Source organism: Quercus lobata, chromosome 8 (genome assembly GCF_001633185.2).
Source record: "Quercus lobata isolate SW786 chromosome 8, ValleyOak3.0 Primary Assembly, whole genome shotgun sequence".
NCBI lineage: Eukaryota > Viridiplantae > Streptophyta > Magnoliopsida > Fagales > Fagaceae > Quercus > Quercus lobata.
Genome location: NC_044911.1, coordinates 59,972,179 through 59,993,417, shown reverse-complemented (window position 1 = coordinate 59,993,417; position 21,239 = coordinate 59,972,179). Strand labels below are relative to the sequence as shown.

At 32.0% G+C, this 21,239-nt stretch overlaps 1 pseudogene across 1 annotated transcript; it reads right to left on the bottom strand.

Moving 5' to 3' along the window:
• Positions 1–11,963: 11,963 nt before the first annotated feature.
• LOC115957460 lies at positions 11,964–19,966 on the bottom strand (annotated as a pseudogene). Its single transcript, XR_004084364.1, has 2 exons — positions 19,754–19,966; positions 11,964–13,824 (listed from the first exon to the last, which is right to left on the bottom strand). The product of XR_004084364.1 is annotated as a heat shock cognate 70 kDa protein-like (transcript).
• Positions 19,967–21,239: the final 1,273 nt, after the last annotated feature.

Genomic DNA, 21,239 nt, shown 5'->3' with positions numbered 1-21,239 from the left:
CAGTGGCTGGTGGTGTTAGGTTTTTGTGGCCAATTGTATGGGTTTGTTGGGTTTTTGTGGTAGAGAGGAAGAGGGAGGACGTGAGAAAGAAATTAATAAATTAATTAACAATGCTTGGCTTAGATGTGAAAAATAAGAGAATTGATGTAGGGAAAGTTATGAAATTGTGTGTTAAAATAGATAAAGTAAGCTTTTGAGATGCTAAAAGCCAAAAATTTTACCTTTACCATTGTGAATGCTCTAACAATGCATAATTAATTTAAGTTGTAATGGTCTTTGTTACGTATTTTGTAATTTCCTTTTAAATTCATATAACAATAATATTTAAATTTGAGATATTATATATTATAAAAAAATAAATAATAGAAGAGGAATTTATTTGTATGTAAGTTTTGTCATGAATTGACAAAGGGGGAGATTGTTAGGTTCTAAAAATTTAGAACAATTGGCAAATCGTGAACACAAACTTGTCTAGATATAGATCTTAGAGTCTATAGGTATTATTAGACAAGTTGCAGGAAGAAGATTTCATAATCTATCTGGTTCGATCGATCGAAAGACAGGCTCGATCGATCGAAAGTCGTATCTACAAAATTTTAATTAAACCCAAACAACAGTTCAAGCCTATTAAGGATTAGGGTTTCTAGTCTACTTCTTCCAGTATATAAAAGAAACCCTAAGCAAATTTTTATAAGACTTTTTAGAGAGAAAAGAGTGTGCCTCTTTTGTATTTAGGGCTTTATTCCTAAAAAGCTCTCTTATATCTTCTACCGGTGTTATTACTTGAAGAATCTCAAGATCCAGTATTGCAGAAGTTGCTGCCTTCTCTAGTCATCAAAGGTGCTGATGATCTAAACCTTCAAAGGTGGTCTTGGAGTCACAAACAGGAGAGTTTATGTTGCTAAACGTTTGAGTGGGATTTCAAAGTCACAAACGTGGGTGTTTGTGTTTTACAAAGGCCAAAGAAATAAGGAGTCCATGGTCTCGGAGCTTACACGTGATCGTGTTAGTAAGTTTCTACTGGTGGGTAGCAATAAGATGTTAGTGGTCTAAGTCCTATTGTAAAATTTCGATTCTTTCATAGTGGATTCAGGTTTACCTTGAGGATAGTTAGGTTAAATCCTCCCCAGGTTTTTATCAGTGTGGTTTCTTGGGTCATCATATCTTTGTGTTATTTATATTTCCGTTTCTATGCATGATATAATTGTTTGATTGTGATAACCTAGATTTGTTAATTTGACTAAGTAATCACTTGGCTAATTACCTAGGTTAATCTGATTATGGTTTTAAGGGATCTAAAAACTAACAAATGGTATCAAAGCGAGTAACTCTTTTGTTTTAAATCTTTTGATCTAAGAGCTGATCCTTGACCCCTGTTGTGATGGATAATTTGAAGTGTCTTACTGATCATGTTTCTGCTCATGCTTCTGTTGATTTTATTGATGCTTGTGAAACTCTTCGTAAGGAATTATTGAAATCTATGAAAATTGCTAAGAAATTCAAGGAAGAGTTAAAATTGGCTAATCTTGAAAAAGAGGAATTGGTTGTTAGATTAGATGAATCTAATAAAAAGAATGAATTTTTGAGAAATCAAATTTCCTCTCAAGATGAGAAGATGAAAAGTTTGGAACAAGAGTTAGTTGAATCCAAAGCTAAAATTGAAAATTTGACTAGTACCAAGTTTGCTGTTGATAACAGAAGTGTTTCTGTTTCTTTTAAGCCTAAAACTGAGAAAGATTATATTCCTCCTTTCAAGAGGAATAATAAAGAAAAGTATTTTGCTAGGTTAGACAAAGGTAAAAGTTCTAATGTAGATGCTGATATTTCTAAACCTATGTCTAAACCTATTGTTAGAGAGCATAATAAATCTGTTTTTGTGCCTACTTGTCACCTTTGTGGTGTTGTTGGTCATATTAGACCAGATTGTTCTTTATTAAGGCAAAAATCGAAATCTAAGACTAGATTTGCTGTTAGGAGTACTAATGTTCCTTAATTTGTTCCTATCTGCGACTTTTGTGGTGTCTGTTGTTACATTCGTCCTAATTGTCATAAATTAAAATTTAAATATTCTGTATTTCAATCTAGGAAAAGTGATGATATTTCTCCTACCATAAGTCCAAATAAATTATTTCATATGCTTTTGAAAAATTTAAGCTTGTTGGCTTGTGAAAGGAATTTGCAAGATTTCAATTTTTCTCAGAAGATTGATGTAATCCCTCAAGTACACTCTGCTTCACATGGATTTTCACCTACAAAGCCGAAGACTCGTGCTATATGGGTGAGAAAAGATTCTCTGAGGTGAGTGTTGTTTTACTTGTCCCTAATTTAATTCTTTCAATTGTTTGTGGACATGTTTTGTTTTTTGTTTTTGGTTGTTTTGTTTTTTAGGTTTTTTTTTTATTAAAAAAAATCCAAAAACATTAAAAAATTTCAAAAAGACAAAAATATTTTATTTTGTGTCTAGTTTTATTTTTCTTGAGGATTACATGAATTATGATATCTCTCTCTTGATTTAGAACATGCTTGACATTGTGGAGAAACTTGAATAGTGTGTGTTATATAAGTGCTAAGCTATTTCTGATTTTGTGTGAATATGTACTAGTTTGTACATGTACTCAAGGGTTAATTAAGAAATTGATATTTCTTATTTGTGTACCCTCTATAGCTTAGTTAAGCATTGTCATGCATTGCATTTGCATTGTTCATTTAACATAATGTGTGCTTTTTGTTTTTGGTCATAATTTTTTTTACCAAAATGATTTTTGTGTTTTGTATTTCACATCTTGGATGTATAATCAAGGATTGACCATATTATCTTTACATAACATGTTTATGTACCTTGTTTAGCTTGGATGATCTTATTTTATTGCACTTTACTAGTTTGAGCTTTGTAGTGCATGTTGTGTGGGAAAGATGTTTATAGTTTTTGATCACTTTGTCTTGATCTTGAAGTCACATATCTTTGACTGTTGGACTTGAACCTTTTGAGAAAGGCATAAATAACCATCTCACCACTGTTTACTAGCCAATCATGAACACCTTAGTGCATATCGTAAGATTTTGTGCTCGAGAAAGTGTAGCATATGCACAAAAAGAACATAAGGTGTAGCCCCAGTTTAAATATTAAAATTAGTGTGTACATTATTGGACTTAATGTTAAATCAAACAAATAAAATTGGTGTGTATATTATCCTGGCTATTTTAATAAGTTTCTGATCAAATAAAATTGGTGTGTACAATATGAGGTAATTCAAGAAACTTACATGATTGCAAGCTTATTTTCTAGGAGATGTGGGAGTTATATAATATAACTCTTTTGGTGATAGTCTCTTTTAAATTTATGTGTTGAATTTTGTAGAAATTGTGCTTGATTTCTATTTACATATCACCTCACATGTATCTCAAGGCCTTGCTAGTTGCACACACTACACAAGTTACTCTTTGCTAAACTTGGTACATTATATTGTGTGTGACCTTGTTGTGGCCATCTAAGATTACATGTTCCTGGATTTTGATGCAAAATGTCTTTAATGTTTGAGTTTTGGAGACAAATTGGTTGAAAAACTTGTTTTTGGAAGATCTGGGTTGAATTCAAGTGTTTTTGAAAAACTTTTAATCTCATACTCATGCATTTCATTCATGAAATATTGTGCTTTAAGGAGTTTCTACATTAAATTACTCTGTTTTTCAAAAATTTGATTTTTCCAGATTTTCGATTGATCGAACCTGTCTCTTGACTGATTGAAATTGCGATAAAAAATTTTTGGTTTGGATCTGCCTAACTCAATTGGCATTCGATCGATGATCAATCGAAACTGAAAATTTTCAATTTTTAAGTATTTGACCAAATTTTTTTTCATGCATCATTTATGTTTAGGATTCACATGTATTGCATTGGTTTTTTGTATCCATCTTGCAGTTTTGCGGTTATATCTCTCATTGTTTTCACACATAACATGCATATACTTTGCTAAATTGGATACTCAATTTGATTTAAAAATTGATTGATTAATTTTTTGAACTATGTACTTTTTAGTATATGCTATTTTTATTTGTGAATTACAGAAATTTTTTTTCTTAAGAGATATGATGGATAATCAATGTGCAAATATTTTCTCTACTCATGCAACTGTTTTGGATCATATAGTGTCAAGTTAGCATTTATTGAAAAAGAGAATATTTTTCTTCAAGTGTATCCTCAACTTAGTTTTAAAGTTTGGTTTGTGCGTCTTTATTTTCCCCACCTCCTAAATTTTTTCCCAAAACTTGTTTTATTTTTCCTATTTTTATAGGGGGAGAAGCTTGTTTTTAACCTTTGCTCTTTATAGGGGGAGTTGTCTCTATTTTTTATAGAGTTGAATTGTTTTGTGTTCCTTTAATTCTTTATTTTCTCTTGAATTTTGTTGCGTATGTTGGCTGATTCTCTTTGTATGAGTTGTCTTTGTCAATACGTGACAAAAAGGGGGAGAAATAGTTGAAATGTGGGAATCCTATTTGCTTTGTTTAGGAGGAGTTGAAATTGTTTTTGAAATGGGGAAAATATAAAAACTTTTTGCTGTATCTAACTTAAGGGGAGAGTTAGTTTACTTTTGTTTTTTATATTCTATTTCATATTATTGTTTATATGTCTTTCTTTCCACCCATGTGGTGATGTGTTTGTTGAGTGTTTTAGGAAAGACAGGTACATTTTGATCAAGACCTTCTACCTCTTATTGGCAACTTCTTGGTTAGGAAGTCTTAGATTGGGATTTGTGATGTAATTGGGCATTTTATTGTATTGGGTTGTTCTTGTATTTGAGCATTTCATATTTTATGTAAGTTTTGTCATGAATTGCCAAAGGGGGAGATTGTTAGGTTCTAAAAGTTTAGAACAATTGACAAATCGTGAACACAAACTTGTCTAGATATAGATCCTAGAGTCTATAGGTGTTATTAGACAATGCTAAAGGTGATTCAAGTCAAGATTCAAGAACATACAAGTTGCAGGAAGAAGATTTCATAATCTGTCTGGTTCGATCGATCGAAAGACAGGCTTGATCGATTGAAAGTCGTATCTGCAGAATTTTAATTAAACCCAAACAGTAGTTCAAGCCTATTAAGGATTAGGGTTTCTAATCTACTTCTCCCAGTATATAAAGGAAACCTTAAGCACGTTTTTATAAGACTTTTTAGAGAGAAAAAAGTGTGCCGCTTTTGTATTTAGGGTTTTGTTCCTAAAAAGCTCTCTTATATCTTCTACCAGTGTTATTACTTGAAGAATCTCAAGATCTGGTGTTGTAGAAGTTGCTGCCTTCTCTAGTCATCAAAGGTGCTGATGATCTAAACTTTCAAGGGTGGTCTTGGAGTCACAAACAGGAGAGTTTGTGTTGCTAAACCTTTGAGCGGGATCTCAAAGTCACAAACGTGGGTGTATTTGTTTTGCAAAGGCCAAAGAAAGAAGGAGTTTATGGTCTCGGAGCTTGCACGTGGTCATGTCAGTAAGTTTCTACTAGTGGGTAGCAATAGTATGTTAGTGGTCTAAGTCTTATTGTAAAACTTCGATTCTTTCATAGTGGATTCAAGTTTATCTTGAGGATAGCTAGGTTAAATCCTTCCCAAGTTTTTACCAATGTGGTTTCTTGGGTCATCATATTTTTGTGTTATTTATATTTCCGCTGCTATGCATGATATGATTTTTTGATTGTGATAACCTAGATTTGTTAATTTAACTAAGTAATCACTTGGCTAATTACCTAGGTTAATCTGATTGTGGTTTTAAGGGGTCTAAAAACTAACAAGTGGTTTTTGAAAATAAATAGGTGGTGCTTAAATAAAATCAGGTGTAAAAAAAAAATGTACCTTAACAACTGGAAAGCAATTGGTAGAGTTCTTGGTTATTTTATAAAAAACCATTAGTTTGGGACTCTTTTATTCAAAATTTCCAACTATGTTGGAAGGTTATTCAGATGCTAGTTGGATTACTACTATAAGTGATTTCAAATCCACATCTGGTTGAATATTCACTCTTGGTAGGTATATACATGAATATGTTGTAATAATGATATTTGTGTTCGAAGAATATTGTTTCATAAAGTTATAAAGTGAAAATTCAAGTTCTGGAATTTTCTAAGTGAAATTCGAAATTCAGTATTTTCGATCGGTCGAAGTCTTTCCTTGATCAATCAAAGATGAGTAAAATTGTTCTAGAGTCTCGGCCTGGTTCGATTGATACTCGATTCTTGTTCGATTGATAGAAAAGAGCATTCGATTGATCGAAAGGAATGCTCAATCGATCGAGACTCGTAAAACTGAATTTTCTGCAGAATTTTCAATAATTGTTCTGAATGTTTGAAAATGTTTTAAACATTGTGAATAGTTTTATGAAACATTTTAACTCTTTATACGTGCTTTTTGGTGAAATATAACGCTATGGATATAAATAAAGGTTTATGTTTACTTAAAAAGAAACACAAAATAGTAAGTTACAAAAAAAATACAAGAAATCCTTTAGTCATTCTCTAGAATTGCTATCTGTAGAACCCAACAACTTGGATGTATCCGGAGACAAGTTTGCGATAACCCTTTAGCAACAAAAGTGTGGGGGCAAATATTGTCTAAGGAAAATGATATTGTGCCTCCAAATTATCTATTTTCTGTTTGTCTTTACTATTGACATTTTTCTTCCATCATTAATTTGTATAATATCCCCAACAACATGAAATTTTTGTTTCTTGAATAATGATCGCTCGAGCAGTCAAGCAATCTAGAACTTACTTGAGAGAGCTTGCTTGTTGTAAAAGACTTTTACACTCTTTAAACCCTAACTAACTTACATTGAAATACCGCCCTTAATTTGTCTCAAGGAATTTGTCTTAAGGAATTTACCAAATTTTTCATATCTTTAAATCATTTTTTTTTCTCAATGTGAATTTAGGGCCATGATACATTTCACAATGGCTACGTAACAGGGGCAATTTATCCTCTTTGATAGTTTTTAGACCCCTTAAACAATTGATTAAACCTAGGTAATTAGCCAAGTTGTTACTTAGTCCAATTAAACAAGTCTAGATTATCACAATATAAAAGATCAAATCATGCAAAGTAGCAGAAAATAAATAACACAAGATATGATCACCCAGGAAACTAAACCGGTAAAAATCTGAGGAGAATTTGACCTAGCTATCCTCAAGATAAACTTGAATCCACTATCCTGAAAGAATTGAAGTTCATACAATAAGACTTACAAGCCCCCACGCTCGACTTCTTATTGCTACCAACTAGTAGAACTTACTGACACGACCACGTGCAAATTCCGAATCCACGGACTCCTTCTTTCTTGGATTCACCACCAACTACAAGCACACCCGCTTGTGTTTTCTTTAAGTTTTAATAGCAGCAACTGAATTGATCATCAAGACATAGATAAATCTTCTCCTTGAAAACCCTAAGTTTGTGTAAAGGAAAGCTCCTCTAGATCTCACAAGAGATTTACACAAATCGCAAATATGAACAACACTAAAACGTGGCTAGGGTTTGTCTTTTATACTTAGAACAAAAAAGAAACCCTAAAAACATTTTAAAACACTTAGGGCTGAGTTGGACGAATCTGCAGAAAAACATTCTGCCCGAGCTTCGATCGATCGAGCCCGTCTTTCGATCGATCGAGCCAGGCCGAAAGGCACAATCCTTTCCTGCTTTAACTCGATTCCAACTTTACATAGACACACAACTTTGAGCTAGACTTAAATACTTCTAAACACATTGTTTTGATCATGGTTTGCTAACAATACAAATTAGAGTTCTAAATACATAAAATCCTAAACTTTAGAACCTAACACTTTCCATGAATAGAGTCAGAGCTAACCCTTTATCAATTCATATGGCTACTTAATCTAATCTAAGACTCTAAAATCCAAACAAACTGTGGCTTTTACGAGGATAAATCCACATCCAAGCTAGACAGGTTGAGGTTTAACCTTATCAGTGGACATAAAAATGACAAACCATAAATTAAGTAATAAATTTCCAACCAAGGACAAATCTATATAATACTAAAAGCTAAAGTGTAGTATTTAATTTTGCTACGCTCACGTTGAGCCACATCAGCAGTCATGTCATTTTCATCCTCTTTTATGAATTTGTTCTACAATTTTAAAAGAGTTTTTATTAATTTTAAAATGCTGATAAATATAAAATAAATTCTAGCCCTATCTCTACCATAAAGCCCACTTCTTCAAAATTTAATTCCACCAAAAAGCCCAAACCCAAAGTCTTTTTAGCTGAAATCCTTTGTAAAACCCTTTGTTTTCACGCTTTAAACTTTTGTTTTTCTTTTTCTGTTTGTTACACGGTTTCAATTTCCTCTCCCTACATTTTAGTTCTTTCCCCTTCCCCTTCAACAGTTACACATTCTCCCCACGTTTTAGTTCTTTCCCCTTCCCCACCTTTTGTTCTACGGTTTCACACGCCAGCCTCACTCCTTTCTAACGGTAGCCTCTTTGTCTTCCTTCCTTCCTGTCTTCCTCTCTTCACACTATATCTATAAATACTAATAGAAGCTGCTATGGTATCTCTAAATCTCAGTTCCTTTTGTGCTCTATTCTTTTGCCTGATGTTTTTTTTCCCCCTTCTTACTGCCTCTTTCATGCTTTAGGGTATTGAATTTTTCATTGCTGGTAGGTTTTTTAATTGGAGCTCTACCTCTTTTGGGTCTGTTTGTTTTGAGTTTTTAGATTGCTGGATTTTAAATTCTGTGTGATTCCAACAACTTAGTGTGACTCTGAGTTCTTAGTGTAGTGCTGTGGTGTTTGCTTCCGTTGTTTATTTAGTGTGACTCTGAATTCCTAGTGTTTGAATTTTCTGCTGCAATTTTTCTGCATAATTGTGTTTATTATGGTCTTTGGTTTAGACATGGTTTATTCCGGCGGTAGTGATGAAACTGTTCCGCTTTGGGACTACCGTATGTTCAATCATCAATGTGCTAATGTGATTAACATTGGTGACACTAAAATGAGTATTGTTTTGCTCTCAATGATTTGTTCTTATTTTGCTATTGTCACTTTTTTTTTTTCTTTTGTTCATTTTTCATTTGCTCAGTGCAAGATGTGATCTAGATTTGGCATGTTGGTATTGTTGTGGGTGTGGATACCGAAACAAGTGCTGAATACAATCTTAATGGACCTGCTGCCTAGGAAGTTGTTAACCAATTGCTTTTCAACATTGGTAACATTACAATGAGTAATGTTTTGCTCTAAATGTGTTGTGAAGGTGAACATTAACAAAATAATGATTTGTTCTTATTTTGCAATTGTCACTTTTTTTTTTTTTTTTCCTTTTGTTCATTTTTCATTTGCTCAGTTCAAGATGTGATCTAGATTTGGCATATTGGTACTGTTGTGGGTGTGGATACCAAAATAGGTGCTGAATACAATCTTAATGGACCTGCTGCCTAGGAAGTTGTTAACGAATTGCTTTTAGCTGAGGTAGAGGGTAGATCTAAACTTCTTTGCTAACCATTTATTGTTGGAATTGAACTTTTGGATTCATAAACGGGTTAGATGTGAATCAGTTATGTATTTGGTTTGAGAAATTATATAATATTTTGAGATGCAATTCACTATCACCAGCACTGTTAGCATATATGCACATCCTAGCTACTCTTACAGCACAAGATTCCTGGTGCTTGAATTTTCTGCAGTAATTTTTCTGCATAATTGTGTTTATCATGGTCTTTGGTTTAGACATGGTTTGATGTTCATGGTTTCAATTTTAAGAATTTGTGAATTCAAGAAACTCAAGTCACTTTGCAAGCGTTTTTATGTTATTAGCATTAGAACATCCCTCACATGCTACTTCAACGTCTGTCTTCTCAACCTATACATTGGTGCTCTAGAAATTAGTCAAGGTATGTATGGGGTTAGTGATGGATTTATTATATTGACCTTTATGCCAATGTGAACTAAGAATTCTTTAGTGTTGGAAAAGTACTTTTCAGTTTGTTTTGTTTATTTGATTTCTTTTATCATTCTTCTTTATGACTAAATCCTGTTATAAAAATTCTTTTTCTCATGGGGCCTTTAACTTTTATCCTCTAAAAGCCGGTTCATATGGAGTTCTTTTATCTCCAAAGAATATGGTGAAAAGGAAGGCACTAAAAGAACAATTACTCCTCCAATTGATTTCTTTTTCATTTTCCTTTTAATTTAATTGTTCTAAGAGGTTTCAAATCTAATGTTTAAGTTGTGGACTACAAAGAAATCATTCCTTCCAAAACGAGATATGGAGTTGTTCTTCTTTTGTCTTCAGTAATTGATCTGGATATTAATTAATTTTCAGCTATTTCAAAATTATTAATAATTTATTTATATATACAACTTATGCAGGGTTTATGTTTGGACGGCTCTTTTTTTTTTCTTTCTTCTTGCAATATTCAATGCTTGCACTGTCATCAATAGATATCTGATTTAAGTTAGTGATATATAGTTGTATACAATTATTAGTGATATAATTTTATACTTTTTTATCAAATAAAATTAATACTAATTAATTATTAAGGATAAGAATTGTTATTCAACTATAAAACAAACTCATGCTGGTTGTGATATGGTGATATCTTAGAAATAGAATCATGGGGTCATATTAACTTCTCACCTTCTCTACACTGCTTTAAAGAATAAAAAACAAAGTTGTGTGTGTATGGCACAAGTTTGTTAAGATAAAGTCAAAGCTATTTATTGAATAGTTTACATGTTCAATCTAAAATTTACTACTATGTTATGCAAAAGATATAGAACTATTCGGTTGCCCACAACTGTTATTTTACAATTAATGAAAGTAACTGACACGTGTTAATTTATTTGCTACCCTCATCATTTGCTGATCATTTAGATACATGGAATATGTGATTGCTAATGAAAACTCTATAAAATTGTTTAAGACATTGCTAGGTTGGCAGATGAAAATTATGCATCACAAATCAATTCAAATCAAGACATCTCAATAATGATACACTTTATGGAGGAGAACATTAAACGTAAGTTACAATCGAAATATATATTCAATACTATAAGATTTAAGCTTTATAGTGGAGGGTATATGAAAGGCTTCTATTCACCCAAAAAAATAATAATAATAATAATTGCTAATAACTTAAACAATCACTCATCCATAAAACAAGCAAAACACTATAAATTACAATCCTAAACAACTTCAAAAATACAAACCAAAAATATCATTAAAATACACTCTACACAATCACGAAAATGAGCATACAACATGAACTACCTACAGAATTATTGCTCGAAATATTTACCAATTTTGGAAGACAATCGCCAAAATTTTTTGGCAACATCAAAGTGAGATACACAGTTTTGAATTCACAACTGATGTCTATTACTTTCACATGAACTACTTTTTCTCTACTAATCACAATCTATCACATTCAAAATTGTGTCACAAAATATTGTAGTCCTATATTTTCTCTTTTTATTAAATTTATCTAATGAATTTGTGCACTGTTCTAGAGTCATTGTTATATTTTTGGAAAAAAAAAACTGACTTCATGGATTCAATATTGCAATTAATTCTAAACCAACCAGATGGAAAATAATTGCTGCAAAACTATTGACAAATCCTTCGACATACAACTTTTGGAACAAACATATTTCGTATCCCAAAAAAACCAAGCATGCAAGAAAAATGAAGTAGGTCATTGGGATCATGAATGCCCTTACCATTACGGAAACGAAGAACTACATGTTACATGAAAAATGTGCTCAATTGACTTGGAAATGTACAAATTAGCCAACCAAGTATGGTAAAAATTTTGTTTTCAAAATAAAAATCTACAATAAAATTTCCTCATTCTATTCCGAATAAAAATCTCTAATAATACAAAATTAATTCCATCACCAAAACCTCCAATCACCATGAATCCTGCAATATATTGGTTAAATATATTAAATGCAGCTTGAGCGGTAATACATAGAAAAATATTAATAATTAATAATATATAATAAGAACACTATCATAAACAAATTTATCACGCGCAACGCGCGGGTCCACGACTAGTTACTAATAACTAGCAAGAAAATAATCGAGTTAAAGGTTTGGACAAACAAAGTCGAAATAGTCACACTAGTAACCTGGTTTGCACCCTTACATATGCTGCACCGTTGAGAGGTTCTGCTCAATTTAATCTATAAATTCTCTCCATGATGGGATTGCAGATGCCCTTGAGCGTTTCCAGCTTGTCCGCATACTCTTCTGAATCCACGAGCTGGAGGCCATCTAACCACTCAATCACCGGTTGAATAGCAGCTTTAATTTTTTTCTTATCTTTACGGGAAAGCTTGGCACCCTTGGCACCAATCTTCTCATTATTGATAGTATTCCTCAGGTTGTAGGTATACTTCTCCAAAGCATTTTTAGCGTTGACCTTCTTCCTGTGTTCATCATCTTCGGCCTTGTATATCTCTGCATCCTGGACCATCCTGTCAATCTCTTCGTTGGACAGTCTTGACTCATCATTAGTGATGGTGATATTCCTCATTACACCAGTGGTCATCTCCTTAGCAGAAACATTCAAGATACCGTTAGTGTCAATGTTAAAACAAACGTTTATTTTAACAACACCCTTGGGTGCTGGAGGAATATTAGGAAGCTTAAATCGTCCCAACAAGTTGTTATCACAAGTTCTTGCTCTTTCACCCTCGTAAACAGAGATCACTACAGAAGTTTGGTTGTCAGCGCCAGTGGTGTAGTACCTCTTCTTCTCAGTAGGAATGGCGGTATTCCTTGGAATCATAATATTCATATCCATTCCATTAGCTTTTACACCAAGGGAAAGAGGGGTGACATCTAAGAGCACAATGTCTTGCAGTTTCTCATTTCTCATATTGGTCAAGATCGCAGCTTGAAGAGCTGCTCCATAAGCTATAGCCTCATCCGGATGAAGGCTCTTGCAAAGCTCCTTCCCATCGAAGAAGTCTTGCAACAACTGCTGCACCTTGGGAATTCGGGAAGAACCACCCGAAAGAACAACATCATGGACGCAGCTCTTATCCATATTAGCATCAGTCAAGCACTTCTCCACAATAGCGATGCACTTCCTGAATAAATCCATATTGAGTTCTGCAAATTTGGCACGGGTAATAGTTGAAAAGAAATCAATACCATTACACAAAGAATCAACTTCAATGGAAGTATCAATTGCAGAAGAAAGAATCCTCTTTGCCTTCTCACAGGCAGTTCTCAACCTCCTAAGAGCTCGGGAATTCCCACTAATGTCCACCTTGTGTTGCCTCTTAAATATTTCAACAAAGTGCTTTACCACTCGGTTATCAAAGTCCTCGCCTCCAAGGTGAGTGTCTCCAGCAACGGCCTTCACTTGGAAGACACCCTTTTCAATCGTAAGTAGTGAGACATCTGCAGTACCACCACCCAAATCAAAAATCAACACATTTCTCTTCCCATTACTATCTTCAATCTTGTCTAGACCATAAGCAATGGCTGCAGCAGTTGGTTCATTGATTATACGCAGGACATTTAGGCCTGCAATGCTTCCGGCATCCTTTGTAGCCTTACGCTGGGAGTCATTGAAGTAGGCGGGGACAGTAACAACTGCATTCTTCACAGTTGTGCCCAGGTAGGCTTCAGCAATCTCACGCATCATTCTAAGGACCATAGATGAGATTTCCTCCGCAGAAAAGTTCTTCTCTTCGCCCTTATAGTTGACAACGATCATAGGTTTGTCATCAAGACCACAAACGACCTTGAAAGGCCAAAGCTTGATATCTTCCTGAACTAAAGGATCGCTGAATCTCCTACCAATCAATCGCTTCGCATCTACGTGACAATACCATTTTAAGGAATTAAAAAATGATTTGACAACAATAAAGCATAAGGAGCAGAAATAAATTATTCATTTCTTGTCCATATATATATATATATATTTAAGTATAATTAGAAAACATAAAAAATGGGCAGCTTAAGCTCTTGCTGATGACCTAGAAATTTTTTAATTTAAATCGATACTATATGCCCGAAATTTGTAACAAAAAACTTTAATTAAGCCCATATTCACTACAATTAATAAAGCCAAAACTGTCCATAATTGATAACTTTTAACACCATGCATGGTAGAATTTGAATGAGATTGTGGCCTATAAAATGGTGAATATGAGTGCTATAAAACATTGTGATATTCGCGTAAGTTCATTTTTTTCCAGGAATTTTTTTTTTTAACATATTTAATTAGGTAAAGTATAGTAATATATTTATCATTTGAAGAAAAAGTAAAGTTATATTTTTATTAAAAAACAGAAGTATAGATATATTTTTATGTAATTTAATTTCAAATAAAATAAAAGGCAAAAAATAATAAGCTCGTCCAAACATATTACAATGATTAAGTTGAATAACCCCTGCATCTTTTGGCTAATATTTGAGTGTAAACTAATTTTGTAAAAGGAATAATTAGAAACGTCCGGAAAATAAGTTCCATTTTTGCTTTAAATTATTCACTAATCTGATCAATTAATGCATGGAAAAGTTTGATAAAAAAATTTTATATACTAGACATTCAATTAATAAGTACTGTTAATATTCAATAATAAAAAAGTACTATTAATAAATAACAAGTTAAATTAGAGAATTTGTGGAAAGAATCTTTCCTAATTTAATTAGAAATTATTAAACCTAAAATTATAATTTGTTTAGTTTTAGGGTACTAGTTATCTCTATGCTCTAGGGGAAAGGTTATTTATATATGATACATATTAATTCAATAAGTACTAATAAATAAAATTTAATTAGATAATTTATAAAAAAAAAAAAAATCAAACCTAATTTAATTGAAATTTGTTGTACCATTTGTTTATTATAAAAAAAATGGTGAATTTTAATTAATTTAAACTAATATAGTTTGATATTATTTCTAATTATAAAAAATAAATTAATATATTAGAATGAGACCAGGTGGAGCTAGGGGTGAGAGGGGCCAATTGCCACTCATTCAATTTCTTCTGCACTTAAGTAGTTTGACTCCCTAACACGGTTAGAAATAGAAAATAAACGACTCCCACTCCAGAAAAACAGACAATGATAACAACATAAAAAAAAAATAATAATAAAAAAAAATAAAAAAAAAACCTTCCCTCACATATCAAAGAATATAAGAGTATGTTTGGTAACTATTTTTTCCCCCTATTTTCTGTTTCTAAAAACAATTTTCTATTTTTGAGACTAAAGAACTTGTTTGGTAACCCAAAATGAACAGAAAACAAAAACTTTTCTCAAAACTCAATTTGTGAAGGAAACTGAAAACATGTAAAAAGTTGTTTTCAGTTTCTATTTTTTAAAAGTCAATGAAAACACGGATTTTATTTAATGAATTTATCTTATTTAATGAGTTGGTGTTAGAGTTCAAATTCTAGTAACAACATATTATAGTATTTTCTATTTTTTTTTCTTCCAAAAACTATTTTTTTTTTTTAATTTCAACTAATCAAAGATGTTTTTGATTTCAAAAGTATTAAAAAAAAAAATCTTTATATTCCCAAAAACAAGTTTTTGAAAATAGAGTACAAAAATTGTTACCAAATATAACCTAACTTTTTCACCTACTTTACTATTCTTTTAAAGTAGCTTTTATTTGTCTTAGGATTTCATCCATTTTTCTAGTTTCTTTTCTTTTTCATTATTTTCCCCCATTTCACTATTTATGTCTCTTTTCTTGTTGAGTAATTTTACTTATATTGCAAATTTTACTATATTAGTCTTATAAGATGATATATCACCATCACAAAAAAAAATCAATTTATATAATTATTTATTACTTTTTCAAGTGGCACTAATCACATTCTTACCATATCAAATTATTAGCATTTTGTAGTAAAATTTGTAGTAATTTAACATTTCTTTTTGTCTTTTCTCATGGAAATTCAATTATTGGGCCCCATAATTACATAAATTAATATATTTTTAAAAAACTTAATGCCCTTATACTAGACTAAATCCCTAAAGGCTGAAGCATCCTCTCTCTATCTCTTCAATGTTTTGAACTTTGGTTATAAAATATAAACCCAAATTTTAAATACTTTGAAGAATAATTTTTTTTTTTTTAAATTGCAATTATACTCTTAAAAGTTTTAGATTGATTTTTTTTTTTTTCTCAATTTATTCTAACAAGTCAAATTAGGTGAGTGTTTGGATAGCATTTTGCGTCCATGTTTTGCACGTTTGGTTGAAAATTAACTGAGTTCCACAATATTGTTTACAAACCCCACAAAAAGATGAAAAACACAGATGAATTATTTTGTACTGTTCACGTTACTATTCAGCTGAAGTTACAGTACTTTCAGCCTAAAAAATCAGCTAACTTATAAACTACTTTGCTACAGTACTTTCAATAATAAGTTTTTAGTTTTCAACAAAATAAGCAGTATTTAAGAATATAAATCTCTTACTAAATTTTGTACTGTTCAGTTTTCAGTTTTCATTTTGTACCGCTCATGATCTGAATTTTGTATATTTAGATAAATCTCTTACTTATTTTTTTTATTTTGATCTCTGATATATAAATCTCTTACTAACAAGAATACCAAAAAAAAAAAATATACTATTAAAACTTTTAGATTGATTTATTTTCTCAATTTATTCTAAGGGATCAAATTAGATGTCTGAATTTTGTGTATTCTAAGGGATCAAAATTCCAAATATAACTTTTTCTAAATAATAATTCCACATATAACTTTTGAATTTTTATATGTGGAATTTTTTTAATGTTATATGTGGAATTATTATTTTCATGCGATGAGCTAACAGTATATGTGATCAAAGTTATTTTCACGAATAACCTTATCTATATATATATATATAAAACCGAAGCTTTTCAAGCTTCCACAATTTTCCACATCATCGCCATTTAAAAAAAATTAAAAAATTATTTTTATTTTCTAATCCACGTCATCATTTTTTTTTAAATCATCAGCATTATTAAAAAAAAAAAAAAAAAAAAAAAAAAAAAACCCAAATTTTTGTTCTCCTTCCCCAAACCCTAAACCTCTTCTTACACACCGCCTCTTTGTTCTCTATTTCTCTCCCTCATCTCTCTTCTCTACCCTTTCAACCTCTGATTTGTTTTTGTTCATGGCAAAACATACAACTCTACAGTAAAGGGCAATTTTCCTTTGGGATGTGTTACTCCATAGAATTGATTTCTATTTTTCATTTATAACTGCAAAATGTTCTCCATTATCGACTGCGTGAGAGAGGAAGTCATATACTGAGATTTACTTTAGACTATTGGTCAACTGTGAAGTCTTTTTATTTCCCTTTTTCCAATCCTTCCAAAATCAGATTTTTTGCACTGTGAAGTCGTTTGCTCCTTTTGTTATTATTATTATTTTTTTGTTTCTCTTAAAAATATAGATCATAATGGTGTCATGTCCACCAGGAGGTTCTTTGACTTATTTTAACATGGTTTTTTTAACATATGTTCTACTGTGTTTGTCAGGCTGAAGAGCTTGCCGCTGGACGAGATGGTGAGCCTATATAAGTGAACGTTTTGTCTGCTTTGCTTTTCTAAATTCTTATTGTTTTTCCTTCCTTTGTGTTCATTGCAGATGGGAGATCAGAGTAATAATTAGCCCAATTACGTTCTTTTCTTTTCTTTTTTTTTTTGTTGAATCACTGCTATTATCTAAATTAATTCTTTGCTTCTTGCATATTTCATTGACAGGTCAATCACGTAGCCACTGAATCATCATCACCAACATTGATCGTTCGTGCTAATTTTTCTATTATATACTATCCTTTGTGTAAGTTCCCCGATAAAACCCTAAACCTCTTTTTACACACCGCTAAAATTATTGAACAAAGAGGAATTCAATAATTTTGGTGTTTCTCAAGAACTCCTTGGTAAGATCACCTTGAATCCTCAATCTTCCTTATCTTCTTCCTTTTTTGTTGCTGTTGTCCTAATCTATTTGCTTATAATTAATTTGTGGTTTTTGTTTCCATAGTTTTTGAACATTCTTGAATTAGGACGAAATCAAGATGACTTTGAGGCTAAAGGATTGATTTGGGGTTTTTATTAGTTTTGGGATTTTGGGGTTCCTAATTAGGGTTTGCTGCAATTATAGATTTCAATTGCTAATATGTTTCCTCTTTGTTCTTTTTTGTTTTTCCCAGGGGAACACCATAGAAGATCAAATTCTACCTATGCTTTGTCTCTTTGTGTTTTGAGGTTTTAATTTAATTTAGGATTTCATCCCGAACCTGTTCTCTTTATTTATTTGTTAGTAGGAGTGAAATTGTGGTTTTTGGGTCCAGTTTAGCACTTTGGTTTACTAATTTGTGTTTTTTTAATTCAAAACTTCTGAATAAGGTTTTAAATATATTTTGGATTCTATTTGTTGTTATCCATATAATTGTAGACAAGCTATGAGTCTTCCATGTTTGAAAGACTTAATCTTCATCAAAATATATGAACACTAACAAAAATATTTTTAATTTTGCATTTCGTAGGATTTAGTTTTCTGTATTTTGGTTGGTTGGTTTTGATTTAATTTATTGGGTATCAAACCTGTGAAGAATTTTGGAGAGCAAGTTTGATCAGCTTTGTGGAGGCTCTTTGTGTTCTAAACCTGCTTGTATGTTAGTAAGAGCAAAGTAGATGGTGAGGTCTTGGGTTCAAGATCCAGCCAATGTATGTGTATCTTACTTATAAAAAAAATGTAGGTTAGCTCAGTCTTTAGGCTTATCATAGCAATTTCTGTTGTAATTTTGTACAATATCAGCTCTGTTCCATTTCAATTCCTTTTATACATTGTATAGTTTCTTCTCAACTCTATAGGATTCTCTTCTTTTTTCTTTTCTTTTTTTCTTTTTTGGTTATGGTTTTTTTCCCTAGCCTGTGTTTATATTAAACATGTTGATGAAAGGGTGATTATTTACATTTAAAGCTTTTTTTTTTTTAATGAGAATCACAAAGACATCTAAAACTGAAAAAGAAAGTTTAAACTCCTAGAGTTTAATATATAGATTGCTTAAGTTGAACTTTATGCCCTAAGACTTTGGGGTTACACATCAATTTTTTCATCTTTGTTGAAAATCTGAGTTGGATCATATTTTGTTCCTGAACCTATTACTGTTTTAGAATCCAAATTTTGGATTGGAATCATGCTTTTCTATATTACTTGCAATTAATTTTTTAACTCAAATTTGTAGTTGGATTGTCATATCTTTTGCCTCACAGAATGTTAAATGTTGCAGGTGGTTTCTTTTACCCAAATTTGTGTTGTGGACTTTTATTATTGCCCATAATCCATCCTATGATCCTTGCTTGACACTTGAGGTTAGAAGAAAAGGAGAGAGCCCCCCTTTTTAAATTTTTTTTTTTATTCCGTAGCTATTTTCAACCAGACAAGACTTGGTTTTTGGGCATTAATTGTAAGGCCATGAAAGTTCTTAAATTGAAGGATTTACATTGGCAACTGCTTATTCTTAACTTAAATTTGTTAAGATTCTCATCCCTTTTTTAGTCAATTTGTATTCTCCTTATATTTTCCCCCATTTTGCTCTTGCTTTAACATTCTGTACTATTATGGGTTAAAAAAAATTATAATATGCTTTGAGCCAAATATATAAAAATTATCCCGTGCATCGCACGGGTTAGCAACTAGTTATTATTAATGGGGGAGTATAACACTAAGTGCTTAAGAATAACACTCAAAAAAAGAAAAAAAAAAAAGAAAAAAACTTTAGAGATTACCGAAGATGGAGTTGGTGGGGTTCCTGGCGACCTGGATCTTGGCGGCATCACCTACCAAGCGCTCTATCGGAGTGAAAGCAACATAGGAGGGTGGTCCTGTTACCCTGATCATTAACTATTATCTCTACTCTTTTCATTTTGCCACACTGCCACGCACGAGTACGTCGTTCCCAGATCGATCCCTATCGCTGGACCCTCTCCTTGGTCGGACATAGAAAGACTTTTGGTTTTTATAATAGACTATAAACTTAACTGGGGGCGGGTGCTTTTAGAAAAAAGCAAAACGAAATAGAAGAAAGCAGTGTGTATGAGACACTTTTGACCATGAAAGGTTAAAGACGGTACAATTTCTTTCACCCTCTGTTTTTTTCTTGACAAGCTATGATGCTATATCCCTTAACCTCGAAGTTTCCTCCTTTCCACCCCTTTTTTTTTTTTTTTTTTTTACTGTAAAGGTCGAATTTGTATTAAAATAATGAGATAAAGTACAAAGGTGTAAGAGTCCTAATGTGCTCCAAGGCTATACATACTAGCCTGACACCGGGGACAACTAATGTGTACGTTGGTTTGTCACTGACTTTTGATATTCGTGCAAAATGGACCTCGCGAATGTTGGTTTCAGGTCTAGGTTGGAAGTCCTCAAAACAAAACTTGTTATGTGCCCTTCATATTGCCCATGCAGCAGTCGTCCACCGCTCCATCTCGTCTTTTGGTAGCCTCTCCAACATGCTTCGCGTAAAAGGAAAATATCTGTTGCATAGGCCTTGCTTTTCTGAATCTTGCCACTGACCAGTCCCCACACATTACAAGCCAAGGGGCATTCCCAAAGAGCATGGCATACCGTTTCTCGATGTTGGTGGCACACCATACAGAGAGGCTCTATTTGCAACTATTTTTTGTGTAAGTTGTCGTGGGTTGGCAAGATATTAGAACAAGCCCTCCATAGGAAATTTTTTATTAGAACAAGCCCTCCATAGGAAATTTTTTACCCATCCATTTGTGCCAGCCATAAAGTGGTCTCCACCTGGATATTGGCGGTTTCAAAAAATTTTCTTAGGATGTTCTTTAAGAAAGATAAATTACACAATCTAATAAAAAGAAAAATTCATATATTGACAACAATAACAATAAAAAACATGCAAATACATAATTCTAGCAAAAGAATAAACAATAAACTATAAATTCATTTGAAATATTAATAAAATTATTAATTATTATTGTTTAGTTGTTTCATTAATTTGTTTGTCTTTTATAAATTATAATTTGTTATATTGTTGTTTCATTAATTATAAAATTATTAATTGTTGTTTAGTCTAACATAATTTAATTTGTTTATCTTTTATAATGTATTGGTTAATTAAATTATTAATTATTGTTTATTAGTTGCTTCCTCCAATTAATTATTCATTAATTAAATTATTATTTATTAGTTGTACTAGCACACAACCCATGTGCATTTACTTCCCCCAATTCAAATATTCTACCC